The sequence below is a fragment of the Lithobates pipiens genome, unplaced genomic scaffold, assembly GCF_037356315.1.
Source record: "Lithobates pipiens isolate NorthernLeopardFrog02 unplaced genomic scaffold, aLitPip1_a1.2 Scaffold_16, whole genome shotgun sequence".
Taxonomy (NCBI): Eukaryota; Metazoa; Chordata; class Amphibia; order Anura; family Ranidae; genus Lithobates; species Lithobates pipiens.
The window spans coordinates 632,554,406-632,579,990 of record NW_027507748.1 but is presented as its reverse complement, the minus strand read 5'-3'; the positions used below and the strand labels follow the sequence as shown (position 1 = coordinate 632,579,990).

The following is a 25,585-nucleotide window of genomic DNA, read 5'->3' as shown; positions in this document are numbered from 1 at the left end:
GCCAATGGGACATGTAGTCTCTTTATTCACAAATCTCTGTAGATCATAATAAAGGACATTGATATAAGGAGGGGAACCTAACTTTGGTCTCGCAATGACCAAAAACCTTAAACACAAAAGCTTATCATGTCCACACATGGTTCAAAATTTGAGCCAGGGGTAGCCCCTCCGGCACCACCCATTTCAACAAACTGCTTAAAAACAGCTGGTCGTAAAAATTATTGGCCAAGCAGGAAGTGAAGCCACTCAGATGCAGTCGGTGTTTGGGCTACATGAGAGACCTCTTAACTTAAGTTTGCCATACATGTCTCACGCAGAAATTGGCCAACATTTGACCTGGGGGTGCCCCTCTCGGCACCATCTTGCCTCAAAGGAACTGGGTGGAAATCTGCTGGCTGAACTGTGACTGGAACCAATCAGCCACTGTTTGGGTGTTCTGTCAGCCATGCGTGCCACCAGAACTAGAGATTACTATATCCACACTGTTTAGTGTGGATGGAGGAATCTTTAAAGTGGATGTGAACCCATTCTCATCCTTTCCAAACTACTGCAATATTGGTTATCTAGAAGGATATACATGCCTTCTGCATGTAAACTTATCTGTCAAATGTCTCCCCTCTGTCTGCTATGAGACCCGAAAAACTGCGGTGGGTGGGTCTGTTTTCCAGGGCTCAGTGGGTAGAGTCGTGATGTCAGTAGACTCCCCGCCTACCTCTACACTCCCCTTATCAACATGCATGCTCTCCTGTGTATTTCTTACACTGAACTTCTGCTATGATCACTAACATCCAGTCGAAACCCAGAAAAGTCTCCACAAGCCGAATCATGCTGAGTTATGGAACAGCCAATCCTTGCAGAGCTGCTGAAGAAAGGAGTGGGAGGAAATAAAAAATAATGCACGTCTTCGGCTAGTGCACAAGATATGTAAAGCACCTGTCAATCACAGCAAGGGGGAGGAACAGACAAAGATTTCACAGTTTGTCCATTTTATTTCACTCAAAAAAGATATGAAGATTGCTCAGAGCTGGATTAACTCTTTGTGGCAAGACTGGGCACAGCTGATCTGAAATCCCATACTCTATATTGTGCCAGACAAAAAAAAAAATTGGGTTTACATTCACTTTAAGTGTATTACTAGCCTTAGAATGCAAATACCCAGCTTTTGTGAAATGCTCAGACTCAGTTATACAAGTATTTATAGTCCAGCTACCCCCAGGAGGAAAAAAGAACTACAAAATGAGGCCAAACCTGTTTAATAGCAAGTGAAACAGGTCATCCAACCTGCTTATCTGAACATTGGCACGTATTCTTTGAGGTCATCGACAGTGAAAAATGACATTAATCAATTGTTGCATCTCTCATCTTAATTTAGCAGCTATGTTTTCAATTTAATGGTTAACTCTAAAGGCAAAGATTTCTAATCAGTTCCTAAGAGCATTGGTTGCGCGGTTGTGTAATTCGAGAGCTCGCTGTGTATGTTGTGTAACAGGTAAGCCCCCCTACTCAAGGTGTCTTCATATCCAGAGCATCATCTCAGGCTGGAAGGTTTGATTTATGAGATCAAAAGATATGAAAAGTACTTGTCAAATAATGCGATTAATCTTGGAGGAGTCTACACCGAAAAGACAGCTCAGACACACTAATCATCAAAACAGTTGCAGGAAATCATAACTAATATATTAATGCCATCTGTTTTGTGTAGGCAGTAATATAGCGTGGTTTTATCTCCAAAAGACATTTCCATTAAGCTCAATCTTCCTACACAAGGTTAACACATGCCTCAAACTTTCTTTACTTTCGCTTTTTCTAGCCAGCTTGAGTACAGCCTCATTTTGTATATCGTGTCCATTTTTCAACTTTTTGTTTTAAAGCTTAAAGTGGAACTATACTGCATCAGAGCATCACAAAACAAAAACACAATTTAACCACTTAAAGACAGCCCCACCACATATATACTGCGGCAGGGTCTATTGTGCTAAACAACATGCCTGTATGCCGTTTCATGCAATAGATAGTGTGGGCGGGTGCCTGCTGCACGCAGGAGGAACCGATGCGCATGCCTGGTGGACCCGATCGCAGTACAGAGAGGCAGACAGCAAGGCAGATCACCATTCTGACAGGGGGCAATCTCTGGAGATCTGCTGTTCCTAGTGATCAGGAACAGCAGTCTCTGCCTGGGTTCACACTATTGCGAACACAGACATGTGATTCGTACCCGCACTGCTGTGCCGATCACAAGCGAGGTCTGTGCAATGCGAGTTCAGCCGGGAATGCTAACTGCACATTGGCTGTGCTCTCAGCCAAAACTATCAAACCATCCAATGGCTGGTGTCATAACAAATCACATGTGCAGCACCATAGCAGTTGAAGATTAAACAGAGGCAAAGATGGCAGCTTCCTTGGCTGAAAACGATAGGGGAGTTTACTTCCACTCTATTAGAAACACACTGAGGGAACACAGTTAACCCTTTGAGCACCCCATGTAGTTAACCCCTTCCCTGTCAGTGAATTTTTTTTAGCACTGATCACTGTATTGGTTTCACTGGTCCCCAAAAAGTGTCACTTAGTGTCAGATTTGTCCGCTGCAATGTTGTAATCCCGCAAAAAATCGCAGATTGCCGCCATTACCAGTAAAAACAATTTAAAAAAATGCGTAAGATGTACTGAATGTGGTTCTCACTAAGCCACGTAAATTGCAATGATGTGGCAAAAAAGGTCTTGGAGTCTTGGAGTCTGTCATTATTCTACAGACTAAACAAAACTTTCATAAAAACGTTGAGATCGTTGTGAATTTTATATCTGCTCACATAAATGACAGCTAAGTATGTTAATGGTGTTTTTCTGAGTTAATAATGTCATATGGGAGCCATTAAATATTCTCCAAAGAAAACATCACATTGCCATCTAGGCTGTCCGGCTCAGTGTTGTGAAGGACATCTTGTCTCGGTAAACAGTTTGGTGCTCATCAATCTCAATTTTAAAGAATGACATGTTCGCAGACTTGGAGCATGAATTTTCCTATTGCCCTGAAGCAGAGTGTTCTGAAAGTAAAAAAATATTACATTGAGTTGTTTGATGGTACTCTTAATAAACCACAAAGCAGTATGAAAGCCATCCATCTGCTGGAAACGTCAGCCAGGCACCCTCCTTGTGATCTCTTTGCATTCTTTCCATATGTGGATTCTCAGACAGGCCTATCTTTTAGGAGGGTGCGCCCAGGGCACTAGGAGCAAAAAATGCCCTAAATTATTAAAGAAGAATGCAGGAAGATGATAAAAGCATCTACAGTATGTAATCTATCTGCATTACACAACCTCAATCCACTTTTTTGAAAGACTGTAATGCTTTTGTATGAAAATAACAAACTACTTATGAGGTCTCCATATCTGACAGTCAAACGTAGGATATAAAAAGTTTGAATGTTTGATTTTTTTTTACAGCATAATATAGATGTTAACTAGCAAGAAAGCATTCACCTCTTGTATAGTATTAATACGTTTCCCTATTTTGCTCTGTGTAAACTGTGGATCGTGGATTTTTGGGCCCAGACTTTGCATTTTACTGTTGGCCCCTTAGTCACTTTTAGTATATAAGGTAAGTATTAAAGTGGTTGTAAACCCTTACAGACCACTTTTACCTACAGGTAAGCCTAGATCAGCCTTTCTCAACTTTTTCAACACAGAGGAACCCTTGAAATAGTTCTCTGGTCTCAGGGAACCCCTGGTAAAAATGAGAAATCTACAACTCATGATATATTGGTGTGATGGTCAGTGGGAAGAATGGTCCTTACACTTGTGGTCTTTGGGAAGAATTACCTCCTTACAGAAAGATAAAAAGATCAATGGTGTCAGTGGGAACATATCTGAGAGGCAGAAATTGCCCAATGCTGAAGGAACCCCTAGTAACCTTTGTAGGAACCCTAGTTGAGAATCACTGGCCTAGATTAAGGCTTACCTGTGGGTGCAAGAAATAACTCCTAAACCTACACGGTTTAGGACATATTTGCAAAAGTTAGGCACCGCTGTCTATGGCGCATGCACCGTAGATAGCTGCGTGCAGGCGCATGCGCCGTAGACAGCGGCGCGCAGTGAGCATGCCGCTGCTAACAGTGATCGTGCCGTGCCAAATTAAGTAATTGCGGCTCCGGCCAGTCACAGCGCCGGAGCAGCGATACCCGGAAGTCACTCCGGGATAGTTGGCGGCGTCTGAGGAGGAGAATGAGGGTCGCTTCGGGGGCTTTTATCTCAGGTAAGTTATTCATAATGAGCTAGTATACTAGCTCATTATGCCTTTGCCTTGCAGGGAGTATTTTTTTTGTTTGGCTTTACTTCCTCTTTAAACTTATAAGTTTTATTTTTATGGTGAACAAGGTTAAGGGTGAGTTAATGTTTAGGCTTCTTTAGAGTTACTGGGTTACATTTAAAGCGTATGTAAACCCGAAAACAAAATTTTTTAATTATTGCAGCGTTGTTTTCATTTTCTAGGCTTTTTTTCCCTTTATTTTAACCTGGTGACCCGTTCAGTAACACACTTCTTAGGGTGTCTCTGTTCTGTGGAGGATCTACCCTTGGACAGCAGCATTGTCAATGTGGGGGGGTATGGCATCGGCCGGTTCAATAAAAACATTTAGCTTGCGTGTACGCTCGCCAGTCTAAAAAAGCCGGCCGTTCAGCCCATCGGCATCTGATCATCGCTCCCAACCAATGACTGAGAGTGCTGACTGGAGTATTCTAAGGTACCTAAGTAAATATGAATATGGGGGCAAAAAAAAACATACTTCTCTTTTAACACTTTTTTAAAGAGGAACTGCAGTCTGCTCACATAATTTGTAATAACATCTTTGCCATTCTGAAGCTTCCCTCCAACCACTTTACATATTACATAGTTACATATTACTTTATATAAACTGTGATTCTGTACTTGCCAAATATGCTGCAGAGATCTCCCTCCACTGAGTCTGGCTGCAGCCATTTTAACTGTGGGCAGCTGAAGCTGCTGCCTGTTCACTTCCTGGATTTACACAGACACACAGAGGCACACCTTCAGCTTTACAGCTCTCATTAGCCCTCTTATGACTCATTCCCCCTCCCTTTCTGGCAAACTCTCACAAGTGTGAGAGAGAGCTTTACATGATGTCATAAGCCAGACTATTAACAGGAAGTGGGCTATATGAGGTGTTTTACTGGCAGGAAAAACATTTTTTAGTTAAAACAACAAGGGCAGAAGATTTAATAGATGGAAAGTTGCGCTTTAAAGAGGAAGTAAACCCTGATGAGTTTACTTCCTCTTTTTTTCCCTGCAAAGGTAAAGCATAATGGACTACTATGCATCGCATAGTAGCCCATTATGTGTCACTTACCTGACACAGGAGCCAGCGAAGTCGCCGCTGTCCCCTGTAGTCCGCCGCATCCATCTTGCTGGTGGCGTCTCGCAGCTCCGCCGCTGTCATTCGGCGAAGCACGGGAGTCGCAACCGCACGGGAGTCGACAAATGCGGCAGCTCCATTCTTGGGACTGCCGCGCTCAGTGCGCCTGCGCACCGCTGTCTGCGGCGCATGCGCCGTAGACAGCGGTGCCCGTTTTTGGGCAAATATCTCCTAAACCATATAGGTTTAGGAGATATTGCTTGGACCTACAGGTAAGCCTTAATCTAGGCTTACCTGTAGGTCAAAGTGGTTTGTAAGGGTTTACAACCATTTTAAGCAGTTACAGCAACAGTTTTTTTCCCCCTTTTGGGAAAAGGGTTTAATACAAATGAATGAAGGGTGACCACAGCAAGTACCCCTATCAGTGTTACATGGTTTGTCTCAACCCACTTACTACCACCTTTGCTGGACAGCGTGGTCTGTTATGGGAAGCTGAATAATAACTTAAATGGGTAAACTGCTGTAGATTGCAAGTTTCCCTTTTAGTTTAGATACAATTTTTAAGGATTACATTTGGGGGAGGGATAGGGTAATGTTAAGCTGGGCATTACACTAGTAGATTGTTGGGGTGGCCTGGGCCGACATGTGAGTAGCTGCATTCTCACAGAGCTCCTGCAGGTTACCCTGAAGTGATCTTGTTCCCAGCCAAAATACACAGTTTCCAGGCTATCAGACGACTCCTGCACCTAGTGAGAACCTACTGTGCCACCCGATTCTGACGAATCCATGATGGTTCTGTGGAGAAAGAACAAGGAGGAGGCACAGCGTCCGGAGCTCCAAAACGGCAACGCTCCAGGTCCCCAGCAACGTGGACCTCATGGCACTGATAAATCTGAAGACACAGTAAGTCCCCTAACATTCCTAAGAATACCAGTGGTGATTCCCCCCTAAAGACATTCGTTATTATGCCCAGAAACTGAAATTCTGTTGGGTGGGCAGGGCCTATCATTCCACTCACACCTCATTCTCCAGAGGGGTAAGTGTATTGATACATGGCTCCCTGGATTACCAGGAACTTGATAATGTGGTTGACACTGAAGGGGGATATGTCATTCTACATTGCCGCCTGTTTTCTTTGAAATGTATACTTTCAACTTTGTTTGTATACTTTGTTTATATCCCACCCCATATAGTCCTCAGGTGTTGTGGGCTGTTCTTGAGTTTGTTGAGGCACCCGGATGTACCATTGTATATCTTGGGTAAATGTAATTGTTACCTGGACTCTCAATTAGACAAACAACCCCCCGGTGGCACCGGGGGGAGGCATATGCCGAACAGCCTTGACACTAGTAGATTGTCGAATGACCATTTGTATGAAAATGTCAAAAATTTTGTTAGCTTTTCAAATACAATTTTAGAATGAATGTAATTTCCAGAACGAAAATCGCATACACTGCCAGAAATTTATTTGAGAAAACACTTACACCCTTTAAATTTTTTGTCACTGTGGTAAAAAATGAACGTTGAATTGACCTTAGTGACAACTAGAAAATTGAATGAACGTTCCTAAAATAAAAAAAATGTTAACAAAAATTTGCTAGTGTATAGCCAGCTTTAGGAATAGGTTAAATTAATAATTAATTTATAGATTTGGATTACGGATGAGGGAGTTAACTATGATTGGACAAACGCTGGAGCTAAGTTTTAACAGTTTTTAGGATATTTTTAAAGGTAAGGGGGTGAGTTAAAGGTTAGTGTGAGTGACAGGTAAAGTATTAGGGAAACAGTACTGTGGTGTGGATGGGGAGCATGGATGGAGTAAAATTCACATTTGTTTTGGCATTGTATCTTTTCACAAAATCCATCCTGTGTATAAATTAGTATTTAGCAACCTCATGCTCCCAGTTTCTGAGGACCATTAAGAGCCACCATGCTGGTCTTCGGGGCTTCTCAGAATACCCAGGCTTAAGGAAACCAACAGTTTCTTCTTCTTTCTCTATTGTCAAGAATAAAAGCTCAGCACGATCATAATCTTAAAATTAGAGGTTGTGGTTTGCATCGCATTACTTTGTCATACTGGAAAACCATGTGGCAGGCTGGCACTGCAGACAAAAGTATGCCACAAAATGTGCTGTTACCACTTACCACTCTTGAGGTGAATATTTTTACTCACCCAGTGTTGGAATGAGAAATGTAGAGGAAGCAGAATATTTCCTAAAATAGCAGGCACATGCCTTTATTGCAACCATGAAAACCACTAAAATGGAGTGAAATATACTTAGATTGTACTGAGGTTCAGTGAACTTTATACCACATTCACAGAAAATAACCTAACTACACAATGGCATAGATCGTGTATAGCATTGCAATCCCCCATTGCCGAGAATTTAGGTTTGGTCATGGCCACCAGGTTTTCTTGTGGTAATCTGGATCTCTCCATTGGTTTTGATGGTCCAAAGGCTGGTTGGTGAATACATTGATAACAGCCTTCCTGTTGAGGTGTTATTGTATGTGTTTTCTGTGCTTGAAGTTAGAACATTCTGCTATAATTATGCTAAAATACTCAATGACATACTGTATACTGTTCATTTGAATGTGCTTTGTAAGTTAGCATGCCCCAAAGCAGCCTTTATCAAACTTTTTAACTTGGGAGGACCTGTGAAACAACAATTACATCAATGGCTCACAAGACATTAGTGTGAAGAAAAATATGAACATGTAGGAATAGGTTAAAGAATTAGGCTTGTGGCATACTTAGTGTACTTAACAGACAGGGATATCCTTTGCAACTAAATTATTTTAGTAAAAATAATGAACTGAAACAAATGGTAATAAAGGCCATAAAAAAATGCACACTAACAATTGCAGTGACTCCTTACATTGGTGTCAGTGGAAGAGAGCCAAATTACACTGGGTAGAATACTCCTTGCATTGTGGATCAGTGGAAAGAATACTCCTTGCATTGTGGATCCATGGGAAGAATACTCCTTGCATTGTGGATCCATGGGAAGAATACTCCTTGCATTGTGGATCCATGGGAAGAATACTCCTTGCATTATGGATCAGTGGGAAGAATATTCCTTGCATTATGGATCAGTGGGAAGAATATTCCTTGCATTGTGGATCAGTGGGAAGAATATTCCTTGCATTGTGTATCAGTGGGAAGAATGTTTCTTACATAGGTTATCAGTGGGAAGAATATCTCCCATAAATTGATGATCAGAGGGAAGAATGAATCTTACATGATTCTTACATTGGTTATCAGTGGAAACAATGCACTTTGCATTGTTAATCAGTGTTAAGAATATGCCTTATATTGGTGGTCAATAGGAAGAATGCTTCTTACATTGGTGATCAGTGAAAAGAATGCTTCTTACATTGGTGATCACCAATGTAAGAAGCATTATTTTTACTGATCACCAATGTAAGAAGCATTCTTTTCACTGATCACCAATGTAAGAAGCATTCTTTTCACTGATCACCAATGTAAGAAGCATTCTTTTCACTGATCACCAATGTAAGAAGCATTATTTTTACTGATCAGTGAAAAGAATGCTTCTTACATTGGTGATCAGTGAAAAGAATGCTTCTTACATTGGTGGTCAGTGAAAGAAAAGAATGCTTCTTACATTGGTGATCAGTGAAAAAAATGCTTCTCAGGCCGCGTACACACGGGCGGATTGTCTGCCCAACTAAGTTCGTCAGACAATCCGACAGACAGTCCATCCAAATTTTGAATGAACGGACTTGACCACACACGATGAACAGGCAGTCCGCTGAAAACTTGCGCGATGACGTGTACAGCACGTACGACGGGACTAGAAAAACGACATCCAATACACTGCAATGCAACCTTCGGCCGTGTAAATCCTTTCTGAGCATGCGCCATACTTAGTCCGTCCAACTTGCCTACACACGAGCGGACTGTCCGCTGAAACCAAGTTTGGACGGACAAAACCAAGTTTGGACGGACAAAATTACGGAAATTCCGAAAGACAAAGTCCGTCAGACTGTCCGCTGAAAAAGTCCGCTGAAGCCCACACACGAGCGGATTGTCCGCTGAAACACGGTTCAGCGGACTAAGTTGGGCAGACAATCCGCCCGTGTGTACGCGGCCTTACAGTGACGATAAATAAAAAGAATGCACTTTGCATTGTTGATCAGTGGGAAGAATGCCCCCTGTACATTCATGATCAATAGGAAGATTACCCCCTTCCAAATAGCTCACTGGTGTTAGTAGTAACTTATCTGAGAGGAGAAGCCATGGTTGAGAAAGGCTGCCCTAAAGGTTGGGTATACATAGAGTAGGTGTTCATTATGTATGGACTGGAAGTGAGTGCTTATTTTATTCCAATCTGGACACTTTTTAATTTTGATCATCGTGAGTTAATGGAGAACTTAAAGCAGAATGGAAACTTCAGAACTATATCTTGTTTTTTTTTTATGGCTTGCTTTTTGGAAGAAAAAGTAAGATTCCACATCATGTCAGGCATCTTGCAGTTGATGAAAACGTCCTCCTTCTATGTGTTCCAAATGGCAACTAGCCGTTATACACTAAACAGTCCACTTTAATAGCATCTTCCACGTAAGCTGGGTTCCTTCAACAAGATGGGTTCCTTTTTAGAAGGAAAAAAAAAACCCAAACCCTATTAACCCTTAATTTAGTCATTATTAAAGCAGTTCTTTGGTCATAAAAAAAATAAAAAATAAAGGTTAGAAACTACAAAAACTGTAGATATTCACTTTTATTATAATAACAATTTTTATTGAATTTTTTTTCAGTTATATAAAGGAAACCTAAAAAGATACATGCACTGTACTTGAGTCAAACAGTTCACAATTTGGAGGGCATCAAAAAAACAAGATAAAAGGCCTAGACAGCAGAAAGGTACCTCAGCAGGGGCCGTTAATATAGGCTGTAAAAAAACAAATATTAACAACTAATGAGCAGTATGCGAACATTTAAAATATCAATGACAGGCTCAGTACTATGGCACCATTGGAACCTAAATATTTTAGTGCCCATCCCATAGATAAAAAGTAAAATAAAGAGAGCCATAACAGGCTAGAAAAAAAAGGGAAAAGAGAGGGATTAGAGTAAAGGGAAAGAGTACTAACGCAGTACCAATTCATCAGTAACCACCCAACTACCAAGAGAAGAGCAAATACAAGGGGATTCCATTCAAGGCGGATCTTCTAGATGCTGACTTTTAATAAGCAGATAATAACCTGTCCAGAGATCCAGCACCATCCTCACCTGAACCAGTTTCCTCACTGGTCTTCAGTCCCGGGTACCAGCATGTTAGCTGTGGGTAGCCTTCCGTGACTCCTTATGGCTGCCCAGTATGCAAGCATGAGCCATGTTGTGCCCTGTGAGTTGTCTTGCAGCTTTCTGAGACCTGTGAAGTGTCCCAGAAGGCTGCCGGCAAGGAAAGGGGTAGGAGAACTTCCATTCAGATCACCTATGCAAAGTACTTGGCAAAACCAGGTACCTGCTTCCCCCCCCAATAAATGTTTAAGGCCCTTTTCACACTAGCACCTCCGTCAAATGGAATCCACATACTCAGTGGGGGATCGCTCCTCTGATCCCCGCTGAGCAGGCGGATGACAGGTCTTGTACGTGGACACAGACACAGCCCCACTTTCCTCTATGGGGAAATCAGATGGAAACAGACCGCCTGTCCATTTTTATCTGATCTGCCAGACAGATGGAAAATAGGACCACCATTGGTCTGGATTTTGCGAGCAGGATAGGATCGGATAGCAGTGGGTGTCAGGGAACTTGTGTCTGACATCCACCATAGAGGAGGCTGCAAGGTCCGACCAGGTATGCCTGAAAAACTGACAAGTGGACCTGATTGGAAAGTGGCCCTAAGTCCCAAAAGTTGAAGGGATGAAGGGGGGAGGAGGAAGAGCAGAACTTCCCCTTTTGGGTGAAGTTTAACTTTAACTTCTTACTCCCATTTTCCCTTTAACTTAAATTCATCTGCTTATTTTTTATTTTTTTTGTCTGTTTTTTACTAGGTAATAAAATAAAACAATCTATTTTATTTTTAAATAACTTTGCCCTACGTTGTATCGGAAATGTAATTTTACTGACTTCATAAATAGGTTAAATTATATAGAAAGAAAAAGTAAGCCTTGTTTGTTCCCTAAAAAAAAGCAATGTATGTATTTTACTTCATTATCTTACGTTATGAAAAAGTTTTCACTGAACCAATAGGCCCAAAGTAGAAATGTAGAAATTGCTTTGCTCCATACTCTAAAGACATGCTGGTAGGTTAATCGGAGCCTGTCTAAAATTGGCCCCAATATGTATGAATGTGTGTTAGGGACCTTAGGTTGTAAGCTCCTTGAGGGTAGGGACTGATGTGAATGTACAACGTATGTGTAAAGCGCTGCGTAAATGATGGTGCTAAGTACCTGTAATAATAATAATAATAAGGCATATACAGGTATGGGAGCTGGTTAAGCACTAAGGGCCAGTTCACACCAGAAGCAGTTCCGTTCAGTTCCGTGTGCTTTTTTTCTTTTCTGCACTAAAAATGCATGCACGGTGTATTCCATGTTTTCCAATGGCTATAGTTCACACCTTGCAGTCAGTTTCTTGTGCAGAAACTGACCGGAACTGACTGTATTGGTGCAGAAAAAACAGAACTGCATGGAATCTGGTGTGAACTGGCCCTAAAGGCCCTAAATGAATCTGAGCTGAAAATCTGTGATAGCGATAACTTTTGAGGCGCTCCTTAACACATCCACCTTTATGGCAAATGCCATACTTGCCAGCTGTCTAGAACTGCACATGAGAAATTTTGAAGCCGAGATCTGTGGCAGCTACAAATTTCTGTCAGTATGTCTTCAATGATTTGTAGCTGGCACTTAAATTGCTGCTTTATCTGGCAACAAGCCTGTAATACTACAAATCACTGGTGTGACGAGGGCTAAATCTTTAAATGGACAGTATTGTGTTTTTACACAGCAGAGGCATGGCAAGTACACTATATTACCAAAAATATTGGGACACCCATCTTTACACACACATGAACTTTAATGGCATCCCAGTCTTAGTCCATAGGATTCAATATTGAGTTGGCCCACCCTTTGCAGCTATAACAGCTTCAACTATTCTGGGAAGGCTGTCCGCAAGGTTTAGGAGTGTCTATGGGAATGTTTGACCGATCTTCCAGAAGAGCATTTGTGAGACTGATGTTTGACGAGAGTTTGGCTTGCAGTCGCCACTCTAATTCATCCCAAAGATGTTCTATCAGGTTGAGTCAGGATGCTGTGCAGGTCAGTCAAGTTCCTTCACCCCAAACTTGCTCATCCATGTCTTTATGAACCTTGCTTTGTGTACTGGTCCAAATCGTTTGGTGGAGGGGGGATTATGGTGTGGGGTTGTTTTTCAGGGGTTGGGCTTGGTCCCTTTGTTCCAATGAAGGGAACTTTTAAGGTGTCAGCTAGGGCTGAAACAACTAATCGATTAATCGACAACTAATCGATTATAAAATTAATCGATTACTATTTTCATAATCGATTAATCGGCCAGGAACATAATGGGGTTGAAAAAAAACTAAAATGAGCCCTTTATAGTACAAAAATATAATCACTACTGTAGATAGTACTTTCACTGTTCTACAGTAAAAAAAAATGAACCCCTTCCAGTAGTGATTATCTGCTTTTGTGTACTATAAAGGGCTAATTTTAGTTTTTTTAACCCCGTTATGTTACTAAACGTCTTAGGCCTGGTTCACATCTATGTGTTTATTGGTGATTTTTGCAGAAACGCACTACAGTTCATTCATATGGTTTCCTATGGGACACGTTCATATCTGTGCTTTTTTAAGCCGCTGCATATTTGGAAAGGGTCAGGGACTTTTAACGCAAAATGGAGCTTTTTTGGTTCAATATACTTCAATGGAGAAGCTGCAGAAAAGAATGTAATGCGTTTTTGCAGCAATTTGTGTTTTTTAATCTGCCCCCAAAAAAAATGCAAAAAACGCAAATTGCAGTAAATTCACATGCACAAAAATCAAAACGTACAGCAAAAAGCAGTGCAGAAACAGATCAAAATCAAAAACTGCATAGGTGTGTACCAAGCCTTATGCCGGCATCACGGATCAATTTTCAGGTGAGAATATTCAGATGAAAAATCTTTGTACATTCGCTGAATGAAAGAATTTTGTTTGAAATTTTCACTTCATTTCTGAACAAAAACCACATCCACTGTCTGAAAATTCCTTTGACCAAGAAGTTTTCTATTATTTCCAAATTTTCCCGTCACTGTGGTTGAAAATGAATGTCAATTTGACCCACTTTTTTTTTTAAAGTTTATTAACCGATTAATCAATTAATCGAAACAATAATCGGCCAACTAATCGATTATGAAAATAATCGTTAGTTGCAGCCCTAGTGTCAGCAAACCAAGACATTTTGGACAATTTCATGCTCCCAACTTTGTGGGAATAGTTTGGGGATGGCTCCTTCCTGTTCCAACATGACTGCACACCAGTGCACAAAGCAAAGTCTATAAAGACATGCATGAGCAAGTTTGAGGTGGAGGAGGAATCTGTTAAGCCCCATACACACGGTCGGACTTGTACAAACTTTTCCGTGGACTTTTGTACAAAGTGTGTTGTCCACAAGTTTGTATTGCATACACACGGTCGGACTTTTTGACAACAAACACGAACGTAATGACGTCACAACGTACTGACGCCGCTTCAAAAGAGGACGTTCAATGACTCCAGCGCCACCTTTGGTCAACTTCTGTATTGTAGTCTGATCGTTTGCAATGGTTCTGAGCATGCGTGTTTGTACCTTGTACAAAAGTCCGATGCTTTTGCATACACACGGTCGGACTTTGCTCCATCGGACTTCTGTTGTCAAAAAGTTTGTCCGTTCGCAGAGCCAACAAAAGTCCGATGAAAACAGAAAAAGTTTGTCCGATGGAGCGTACACACAGTCGGATGTTGCTCCAAAACAGCTAATTTGCATGTTTGTTGTCAAAAAGTCCGACCGTGTGTACGGGCCTTTATAGCTGCAAAGGGTGAGCCAACTCAATATTGAACCCTACGGACTAAGACACCATTAACCACTTGGCGGCCGTCCACCGTCAAATGACAGCTGGGCTCTTTCTGGATGGACATCATATGACAGACCTCAAGAATGACCGCTTTCGCCTGCCCATGGGGGCGTGCATCACGGCGATTGGTGATGCGGTGTGTCAGTTTGACACACTGATACACCAATCTCGGTAAAGAGCCTGTGACGGAGGCTCTTTACCACATGATCAGGTGTGTCCAATCACGGCTTATCTCGATGTAAACAGCAAGAGCAGTGGATTGGCTTTTCCTCACTCGCATCTGACAGACACGAGTAGAGGAGAGCCGATCAGCTGCTCTTCTAACAGGGGAGTCTGTGCTGATTCTTTATCAGCATAGCCCCCCCTCGGATGCCCACCCAGGACCACCAGGGATTGGCACCACACTGGACCACCAGGTATGCCACCCTAGACCACCAGGGAAATGCTAATCAGTGCCCAGAGAGCTGCCAATCAGTGCTCATCCCCAATGCCTGCCAGTGCCATCAGTGATGCCTATCAATGCCAGCTATCAGTGCTGCATATCAGTGCCCCACAGTGCCGCCTATCAGTGCCACCCATAAGTACCCATTAGTGCAGCCTTTCAGTGCCTATCAAGACCCACCAGTGCCATCCCATGAGTGCCCATCAATGCTGCCTACCATTCCCCTTCAGTGCCGCCTATCAGTGTCCATCAGTGCCACCTCATCGGTACCACCTTATCAGTGCCCATCAGTGAAGGAGAAAACTTATTTACACAATTTTATAACAGAAACAAACAACATTTTTAGATTTTTTTTATTTGTGCATCATTCAGATATACCACCACTAAGCTGAGGACGTCCTATGACGGCCTGCTGATGGCAAGTGGTTAAAGTAAGATGTCATGCTTTCTCTGGACCAATTGAAGTATATATATTTTTGGTTTTCTGCTCAGGTGATATTTATTTTGCAATGCCACATTTCTTCACAGGTGAACGTCCCGCAAGCGCACCACCTGAGTGTGAAAAGCACCCATTGCAATTATTTATTCTGGCCAATGAAATTAATTAATGCCCAAGAGCTTGACGCCTATAAAAGCTCCTAAAAGCTTAAGACACTTTTACAACTCCAGACATTTTTTTCTGCAAAAACGCTGCTGACTTCTGGGAGAGTTAAATAAATATCCTGTGTACATGAGGCCTAAAGCAGGCCATACACGATCCCATACATGACCAACCTGTTGGTTGAATGAAAGAAAGTGAATCGAATTCCCCATCCACACATTCGATGTGGATGAGAGAATCCCTCCTGCGGAGCTATTTTATTCTGACATAGGGAAGGCTTCCCCGCTGTATGATATACTCACCAGCACCACCAGCTACAGCCAGGAGCACTGAGCGAGCATGATAACAGGCTGGTTGTACAGAAGTCTATTGAGAGATTGACTTCTGTACAACCAGCCTGTCCAGAGATGGATCAAAATTCGGCCAATTCCTGCTGAACTGAATCCATTTAGAGCCGAATTAAGGCTGTATTTATATTGCATTATATTGCATTATATTGCCTTGTGGTGCGCTGCATTGCTAAATATGGAGCTTGTCTGTTAATTTCTTAGTTGTGCTGCATTGGCATCTGATTTATTTCAATGGGCTGCCTTAATGCAAATTGCATTTCTGCAATGCACTGGAGCAGACAAATGTAAATCCAGGTTAGAGAGGTTGTAAACTCTGATAAAAAAAAAAAAAAAACCCTGTAAGACAAAGGCATAATGAGCAGTATGCATTAGAGCTGCACGATTTCTAGTTAAAATGAGAATCGTAATTTTTTTACTTAGAAGATAGATTCTCTCACGATTCTCGCTGTGTTTTATTTTTTTAAATTTTTTATAATCATTGAAGTTGAAAAAAAATTGCGTTTGAAAGACCGCTGGGCAAATACAGTGTGACATGAAATATTGCAGCAATTGCCATTTTATTCCCAAGGGTCTCTGCTAAAATATATATAATGTTTGGGGGTTACAAGTAATTTTATAGTAAAACATATTGATTTTAACTTAAGAAAGAAGTGTTAGAAAAGGATTTAGACTAAGTGGTTATACTCCCTGCATTTACACGTTGTTGCAAACTTGGCAGACTGGAGGATTTTTTATTTACACACAGAAGTTTCCCTTTGATCTAAGAAGGAAGCTTAGTTACAATGTTTCATTTTAATAACTTGGCAGACTGCCCGGATGTTTTCTTTTGACAGCAGTTTGAGTGAGTAGATAAGTCTCTCCAGTGCACTTGCTATATGAAAGAATAGGCAACCTCTGCAAAAGAGATCGTCAGAGGGGTTGAATCGAGATCAAGATTTTTTAACGATTATTTGTGCAGCTCTAGTATGCATCACATACTAGCTCATTATGATATACTTAGCTTAGAACAAAGCTGTTGCAGCGATGCCCGCACACCACTGAGACGGCTCACATTTTCCCATGGAATTTCTTCTTGGTTCGTGGGCTCCAGCACTGTGATTGGCCGAAGCTGCGATGACGTCACTCCCGGGCATGCTGCTGTTCACTGCAAGGGGCTCGGAAGGAACGGCACCGGAGGCCGTTCCTTCAGAGTGCATGTCACTGCCTGCATGTAATGTAAATATCTAGGTATATAGGTACGTTTTATTATAGGCTTACCTATAGGTACATTTCAGCAGAGTAAATTTACGTCCTCTTTAAGGATCGGTTTTGGTAACATTTTTAGCTCCATAGACTTCTTTGTATTTACATTGGCTTAAAAAAACTCACATAGTGAAACCTAACTATTGAGCACTAGGGCTAGATTATAATGAGTATAACCGAGCTTACCTTTTTATGTATAAAAAAACGCTACCTTCTCATCAGTTTCAGTAATGGTAAAGATGTTAACATGAAGAGGTACGTAAAATCTAAGTGCATCAGATTCCGCATCCTTTACACTTTTTCTACACAGCACAAGCTAATTTGACTTAAAATAAATATTTTATTCCTGAAAAGAGATACCACATATGTTACATCACAGATTAGCTGAAAGTGGTACAGGCTCTTTTATGGAACTCTCACAAGCAATCATCAATCATAGCAAACAGATGGCTCCGAGCAGTGACTATAGTAAAAGTAGCTGAGTGTGTTATGTTGTAATTACCACTTTAAAGTAGTTTAAGGAAAAAATGCTGTGAAGAGAGAGAGCTACTGTAACAGTGACTGTAGAGATTGTAAAGATCTACATTGCTATTAAAGTAACATTTTTGCAAAATGTGAAAGAGGACTTGAACTCTGTAAGCTGTGCCCAAAAACGAATCTTTACCCAGTACTGACTTACCATGCTTGTTCTGTCCCTGCGTAGAGGTGGCCATCTTGGTAGAGGGAAGGCTTTGCTTCCTCATGTCAGACCCTCCAGCAAGGAGAACAGTGAGCAGCATATTAGTGACAACAAAATCTTGTGACGCTAGCTGACTGAGGCAGTAGTACCTTAGATCTCACACTGCAGATGTACAGCTCTGAAACTGTGGGCACAGGACCAGGAAGTGCACTTCTACTTTCAGGAAGAATTTAGGACAAAGGGTAACATTTTCAGAGTACTGATTAGACACAATTATAAATTCTAACTATTTTGTATAACGTAGTAAATCTGTTGACTGCATATAAGCATAGACATCCAGTTGGTGCCTGGATGTTGCTTGCCTCTTCATCTAGCCTCCACTATTGGCCACATCTTACTCGGTAACCAATATGGAGTCAAGAAGACCAGGAAGAAGATGCAGGAACTAGATTACACAGTGACCATGACGAAACTTGGTCCCTTCTTTCAGTCTAAGGTAGTGCTTGGTTTGTAAGGTGAGATTCAAATTACAGAAAAAGTAATACTGTGTGCACCCGGAGCACACTTTTGGCTGAGGTTAGGTCTTTAGTTCTCCAGATGAACTCACCGTACCGTACTTTTTCGGTGTATAACATGCACCCCAAGTTTAGGAGGGAAGTTTAAGGAGAAACCTTTTAGGAGGGAAGTTTAAGGGAAAAAAAACTTACATTTTAAATGCCCATCATTGCAGAATGATCAGTGTCCATCTGCAGCCTTGCCCAACAGTGTCTATCTGCAGCCTTGCCCAAAATTGCAGCATGATCATTTTTAAATTGTTACCACCACTGAGATAGACAGAGCCAGATGTCCTGTGTACTTGGCTCCTCTCAGCTAGTCTCGCAGTCTCACCCAGTCCCGCCCCTTGGCCCGGCTCCTATAATGTACACAACATTGGTCCAATCCAATGGCGGGACTTAAATGCTAGGAGGTGGAACTGGGTGTGGCTGCAAGCGGAGCGGAGCCTAGCCGAGTACACGGTACACTCGGCTCTGTCTATTTCGGTGGCACTTGTTGCCTCCCCCCCATCCCCAGAGGCAGTGGTTCGGCGTATAACACGCAGCCACAATTTGCCCCTGATTTTAAGGGTAAAAGGTGCGTGTTATACACCAATAAATACGGTACTTATATAGCACTGTCAATTTTCACAGCGCTTTACACATATGTTGTACATTCACATCAGTCCCTGCCCTCAAGGAGCTTACAATCTAAGGTCCCTAACTCACATTCATACATACACATACTAGGGCCAATTTAGACAGGAACCAATTAACCTACCTTTAGGCAATGCCATTTCCATGAAGCGGTGTACTTTTATTAATAATTATTAATAATTCTTAAAGTCCTATGGGCCCAGCTTGATCTTCAAAAACCGGTGAATGCAATAGATTCTCTTTCTCTTTTCCTAACAGAAAAAGGAACAACTGATATCCATTCACCAGGGGAATTGGTACAATTAGAAAAGAGGTTACACCTCGATACACTGAAAATTGCAGTGCAGGTAGCATGCCTTAGCGAATAGTGCCTTGGTGTACATTGCATTGAATGGTGACTGTGGCTTTCAAAGATATGATTAACTAGAACCTGAGCCTACTTCCTGTGTACCCACATGTGACATTCCTTGTACCCACAAAATGTTTCAATTACTGCACGCCAAATAGGAATCTCACATTTGCACATAAACCTTTAGGCAAAAGATTAGTTCAGAAAAAAAATCTACAATGTAATTATTTTCTACACAAAGAATATTGATACCAAGGTGACGCTCTGTCTGTGCCTACTTTGTAGGACACCTTCTTTAAAATTGTTCGGGACTATTTAGCAACCAGTAACTATTGTTCTAAGAAACACCCGGGTCAGGGGGTCAGGAATATGTAATGTTTAACACAGATTATAAGAAGATGATGTAACACTGAACATATATGAGGAATATTGCATATAGGACAGTGTACAGTGCACAAGAATATGTAACATACAAGTACAGCTTACATAATTCAGCAGTCAGGAGTATGTAACATACTGTACTGTAACATATATCATAGCTCAGAGAGTGCAGCAATCAGGGTATGTAACATATATCATAGCTCACAGAGCGCAGCAATCAGAGTATTTAACATATATATCATAGCTTAGAGAGTACAGAAATCAGGAGTATGTAACATATATCATAGCTTACAGAGTGCAGCAGTCAGGAGTATGTAACATACCGTATATCATAGCTTACAGCTTACAGCATAGCTTACAGAGTGCAGCAATCAGGATAATGCACATAAACAGGAAATTATATCATAGCTTACAGAGTGCAGCAATCAGGAGTATGTAACGTATACCATAGTTTACAGAGTGCAGCAATCAGAGTATTTGACATACTATATAGCAAGACTTACAGAGTACAGGAGTACGTAACATACAGTATATCATAGCTGACAGAGTACATGGGTCAGGAGTACGTAACATACAGTATATCATAGCTGACAGAGTACAGGGGTCAGGAGTACGTAACATACAGTATATCATAGCTGACAGAGTACAGGGGTCAGGAGTACGTAACATACAGTATATCATAGCTGACAGAGTACAGGGGTCAGAAGTACGTAACATACAGTATATCATAGCTGACAGAGTACAGGGGTCAGGAGTACGTAACATACAGTATATCATAGCTGACAGAGTACAGGGGTCAGAAGTACGTAACATACAGTATATCATAGCTGACAGAGTACAGGGGTCAGGAGTATGTAACATACAGTATATCATAGCTGACAGAGTGCAGCAATCAGAGTATGTAACATACTGTATATCATAGATTGCAGAGTGTAGAAATCAGGAGTGTGTAACATATATCAAAGCTTACAATGTGCAGCAATCTATCATAGCTTACAGAATGCAGGAGCCAGGAGTATGTAACATATGCAGTATCATAGTTTACAGAGTGTAGCAGTCAGGAGTATTGAACAACATCTATCAGAGCTTACAGAGTGCAGTGGTCAGTGTGGTGCCCCTTTATACTGGTAGTCAATGGGAGGAAAAATTTGCATTTTGTTCTGTAATTCAGGGACCTATGTGATTTTAGTTCCTCAGTCATTACACAAAGTTGCACATACACATCATCTTACATTGATAACATAATGCAATTGAAAATTATCTTTGTGGCATAAGCCATTCCTAATTTTGCTAGAAAGAAGACCTATACCTCTGCCATCACCTTTGCCCTCCATTTTATTTGATTTAACAGACACTACAAAAATACTAATGAAATTTGTACAAGCATATTTAGGAACAGCTGATCCCTCCAGTCTCCAGTCTCAGAACAATTTCCTTGCATGAGTGAAAGCCAGACTCTAATTTCAGTCGAATTTGTTTTATTTTATCAGCATTTCTCCATTAGTATTTCCATTTGTTATCAATTTTTTTAAGCTAAAAGTGGTAATATTATTGTATTTTCTACATCTTAACATGAAGGTTCATATTCTGAAGAAACATTTACTTAGAATCACAATTGGCAATTTAATAAATTGTTACCTTTTCTAAAATGCATCTCGGCTTTCCATTTACAAGTTTCTAATTGCCTAATGCCACGTACACACGACCGGTTTTCCCGTCAGAATAAACTCTGAAGGTTTTTCTAACGGAATTGCACTGAAACTGTTGTGCGTACACACGATCACACCAAAGTCCGACCGCCAAGAATGCGGTGACGTACGACAGGACTAGAAAAAGGAAGTTCAACAGCCAGTAGCCAAAAGCTTCCGTCTCGTATTTGCTTCAGAGCATGCGTCGTTTTTGGCCCGTCAGAACAGCATACAAACGAGCGGTTTTCCCGATAGGAATTGGCTCCGTTGGAAATATTTAGAACATGTTCTATTTCTAGATCCGTCAGAATTTTTGAAAAAAAAAAAAAAGTAGACAGAAGCTTTTCATCGTATATTCCGATTCTGTGTATGAGGCATACACACGATCGGAATATACGATAGAAAGCTTCCGTCTGACTTTTTCTGTCGGACATTCCGCTTGTTTGCTACGCGGCATAAGATGCAGGTTTACAAAACAACTTGTGTTCATTAGAAACGTTTTAATCCTTTTTTTAATATTAATCAACAACAAAAATGATTATGAGACTGGTCGCTCAGGGTTGTGGGGTTAGGTGGTGATGTACATGTGTGCCCCATACTTGAACATACTAAAAGCACCACTAACATATTTCTGAGCACCGCAAATTGAAAACGCTATTTAATTCATTTTTAATATTCAAAGCAAACTCTCCCACCCATCCATGTCTTTATGCTTTATTTTGTTCAAGAAATCACTTTGAAAAAGACCCCGCTAGCATTTATAGCCATGGCCATCTTGAGTAAGGGAAGATGGTTCATGTAGCGTTTACTTCCTAGAATCCATCTTCCCTTAGCTTGGGCCTGCAGGCAGGAGGGAGTGCTTAGCTGAGAAAACCCCTCCTCCAGATGAAAGAAAAAAGTGCTCATGAAGGCTCCTGGGATGTATGACATCATTTTGACCTAGGCCATAAACCAGGAAGCAACTGAAGAAATGTAAGAAGTTTAAAACAAGTAAATACACAGTAATATACCTTCCTATCTATTTACGAATACTAGCAACATAAGATTTTTGTTAATTGAGAATTGATAGAGTTTAGTTGTGTTTAAAGTGATTGTAAACTCTTGTTTTTGTTTTTAGTTTAAAATAGCAATCACTCTTCCCTGCGGTGCATGAAGTGGCTTTTGTTATAGCTACTGCCACATTTACACACAGCCATTGCTCAGGGCCAGACTGTGCCCCCATTTCAGAGCTCATCAGAAAATTATTTTGGAGACGTAAATAAGCAACATAGATTTTAGATGTTTATATTGAGACATTTGCAACACTCTTGTTAAAATTTTGTCAAATTGAAATGATAATCATGTAAGTTGCAGTGAAATGGTATCCCTACTATTCTTCAATGATGGGGGATACAAAGAGTTTATTGGCGTTTACAAAACAAAAGCATGTATCTTCATTTTGGAGGTAGCTTAACAATTATGCAATACTCTGCAATATAGGGACATACAGGGAGGAAAATAATTATTTGATCCCCTGCAGATTTTGTAAGTTTGCCCACTTACCACAAAATGAAGGGTCTATAATTTTCATTAGAAGTATATTTTAAATGATAGAGAATATCAACCAAAAAATCCAGAAAAAAACACGATACAAATGTTATAAATTGAATTGCCAAGCAGTGAGTAAAATAAGTATTTGATCCCCCAAGCAAAACATGACTTAGTACTTGGTGGAGAAACCTTTTTGGCAAGCACAGAGGTAAGACGTTTCTTGCAGTTGGTTACTGTCAGGGCTGGGCTCAGCCCTTCCTTCTCTGAGCTGGCCGCTCAGCTGTAGGCTAATTGCCAGCTCCTATCTCTCCACAGTGACTCACCTGTTGATGATGATATCCTGCTCATCAGTCCTGCTTACATAAGCCGTCCAGCCCAGATAATCTCTGCCTTCGCCTTGGTCAACATCACAGAGACTTTTTCCAGAGCTCCTGTTAAACACTTGCTTGGCTGACATTCCTTCTGGCTCCAGATCCTACTTGCTGTTCCACTATGCTGATTCCTGGCTTCCTGACTTTCTGGCTTGTCTGGCTATCTATCCCAGTTACTGAACTTTGGCTATGTTTTGACTACCTTTGTTCTATTTACATTTATTATTAAACAAGTGTGATTTAACTGTACTTCTGTCTCGGTCTGATTCATGGTTTCTGAAAGTTACCAGGTTTCCACACATCTTAGGGGGGATTTTGGTCAATTTTTTTTTCCAGATCTTCTCTAAATCCCTAAAGTTTCTTGGCTGTCTCTTGGCAACTCAAAGTTTCTGCTCCCTCCATAAATTTTCTATAAGACTAAAGTGATTGTAAAGGTTTTTTGTTTTTGTTTTTTTTAAATAGGAAACATGTTACGTTATGAAACAGAGCGGCCCCAATCCTCCTCATCTGGGGTCCCCCAGCGGCGCTCCTGGCTCCTCCTCTTTTTCAGTGCCCCCACGAAGGGCCGCATTCCATAGGAGCACTCGTGTGGGCGCGCTCCCAAGTCCTGCTGCTGCATCCATTGACACAGAGAGCAGGACTCGGCCCCGTCCCCGGCTTCCATGTTACTTGATTTGACAGCAGTGGTAGCCAATGGCTCCTGCTGCTATGAATCTATCGAGTGAGGACCCAGGACAGCGGCTGGAGCTGCTGTGCTAGTCCCTGTCGCTGGAACAATCGGGTTCAGGGAAGTAAAAGGGGGGCTCTGGGGGGCTGCTGCACTACATGCAATGCATAGAATGCATTAAGGTGAAAAACCTTGAGGGTTTACAAGTCTGGAGACTGACTATGCCACTTCATGACCTTAATGTGCTTCTTCTTGAGCCATACCTTTGTTGCATTGGCTGTATGTTTTGGGTCATTGTCATGCTGGAAGACTCATCTTCAGTGTTCTGGCTAAGGGAAAAAGATTCTTATCCAAGATTTTACAATACATGGCCCCATCCATTGGCCCCTAAATGCGGCAAAGTTGGTCTGTATCTTTAGCAGAGAAACAGCCCCGAAGCATAATGTTTCCACCTCCATGCTTGACTGTAGGGATGCTGATTTTAGGGTCATAGTCAGCATTTTTTATGCTCCAAACACAGTGAGTCCCCCTCATCACGAAGGCACATGTACAGTCATGCAAATGCACATCTAAATGATTCAGAGAAGGATTGGGAGAAAGTGCTGTGGTCAGATGAGACCACAATTGAGCTCTTTGGCATTAACTCAACTCGTCGTATTTGGAGGAAGAAAAATGCTGACTAAGCACAGAGGTGGAAAAAGTGTCAGAAAATGGCTTAGTCTTTAAGTGGCTAAACTGCTCTCATTTACAGTTTTGTCAGCTGTGAGCAGAGAACGGCTCTGCACTGAATCATGGAAATGCCGGATTAAGATTGTGAGGGGGGGAGGGGGGGTTGAATCGAGATCGCAATTTTTTTTTTTAAACGATTAATCATGCAGCTCTTTATCATAGAGATAAACATTTTCGGGGAAGTGTTTGGAATCTGTTTTAACACAGAAGTTTTACTACAAGTTAGGGACGGAAAAAGGCAATACTGAAGCTCGGCTTTAGAGCAGAACTAAACCCATCAATTTAATGGTTTTCGGAAACACTTATATTCAAGGCATACCATTCAAGGCAGTGGTTGTGCTTTCAAAGAACTGTCAAGCCATCAAATGGCTGGGGTCATAACTGATCATATGTGTAGCACCATGACAGCTACAGATCAAACAGAGTCTAAGATGACAGCTGCCTTGTCTGTAAAAGATGGGGGGTTTAGTTCCACTTTAACTGTCAGCACAAGACCACGAAAATGGTGTTTCTTCTTCTTCCTTTTTTTTTTTTTTTTTTTTTTTTTAAGCATTCAGTGAATTGCAACACATTAAAACCCCTAATTGTAAAAAAAAATGTTCTTGGGACCTCAAGTACTGTGATATAGGAAACTGAAGAATGGCAAAATCTACCACCATCAACTTAAAACGAAATGATATCATTCCAATTCCTATTCAAGTTTAACAATTCATAGAAAAATATGCTGGCTAGATCATCAGGCATCAGGATTTTGTACTGTAATTTTGTCTTTTAAAATAATGTAGTTAGAAATAAATGTTGGAGTACACCAACCTATTGACATTTTCTGCAGAAATACAATCACCATGAGAGCAGCCCCCACTCAGAAATAGGATAATATGTAATCAGAAATGGTGACACACTGACCCCAAATTGGTTT

At 41.3% G+C, this 25,585-nt stretch overlaps 1 protein-coding gene across 1 annotated transcript in view; it reads left to right on the top strand.

Annotated features, from left to right (window-relative positions):
• Nucleotides 1–25,585, top strand: part of LHFPL6 (LHFPL tetraspan subfamily member 6) — a 250,169-nt gene that overhangs the window by 33,399 nt on the left and 191,185 nt on the right. The gene's annotated exons all lie outside the window — the stretch shown is intronic.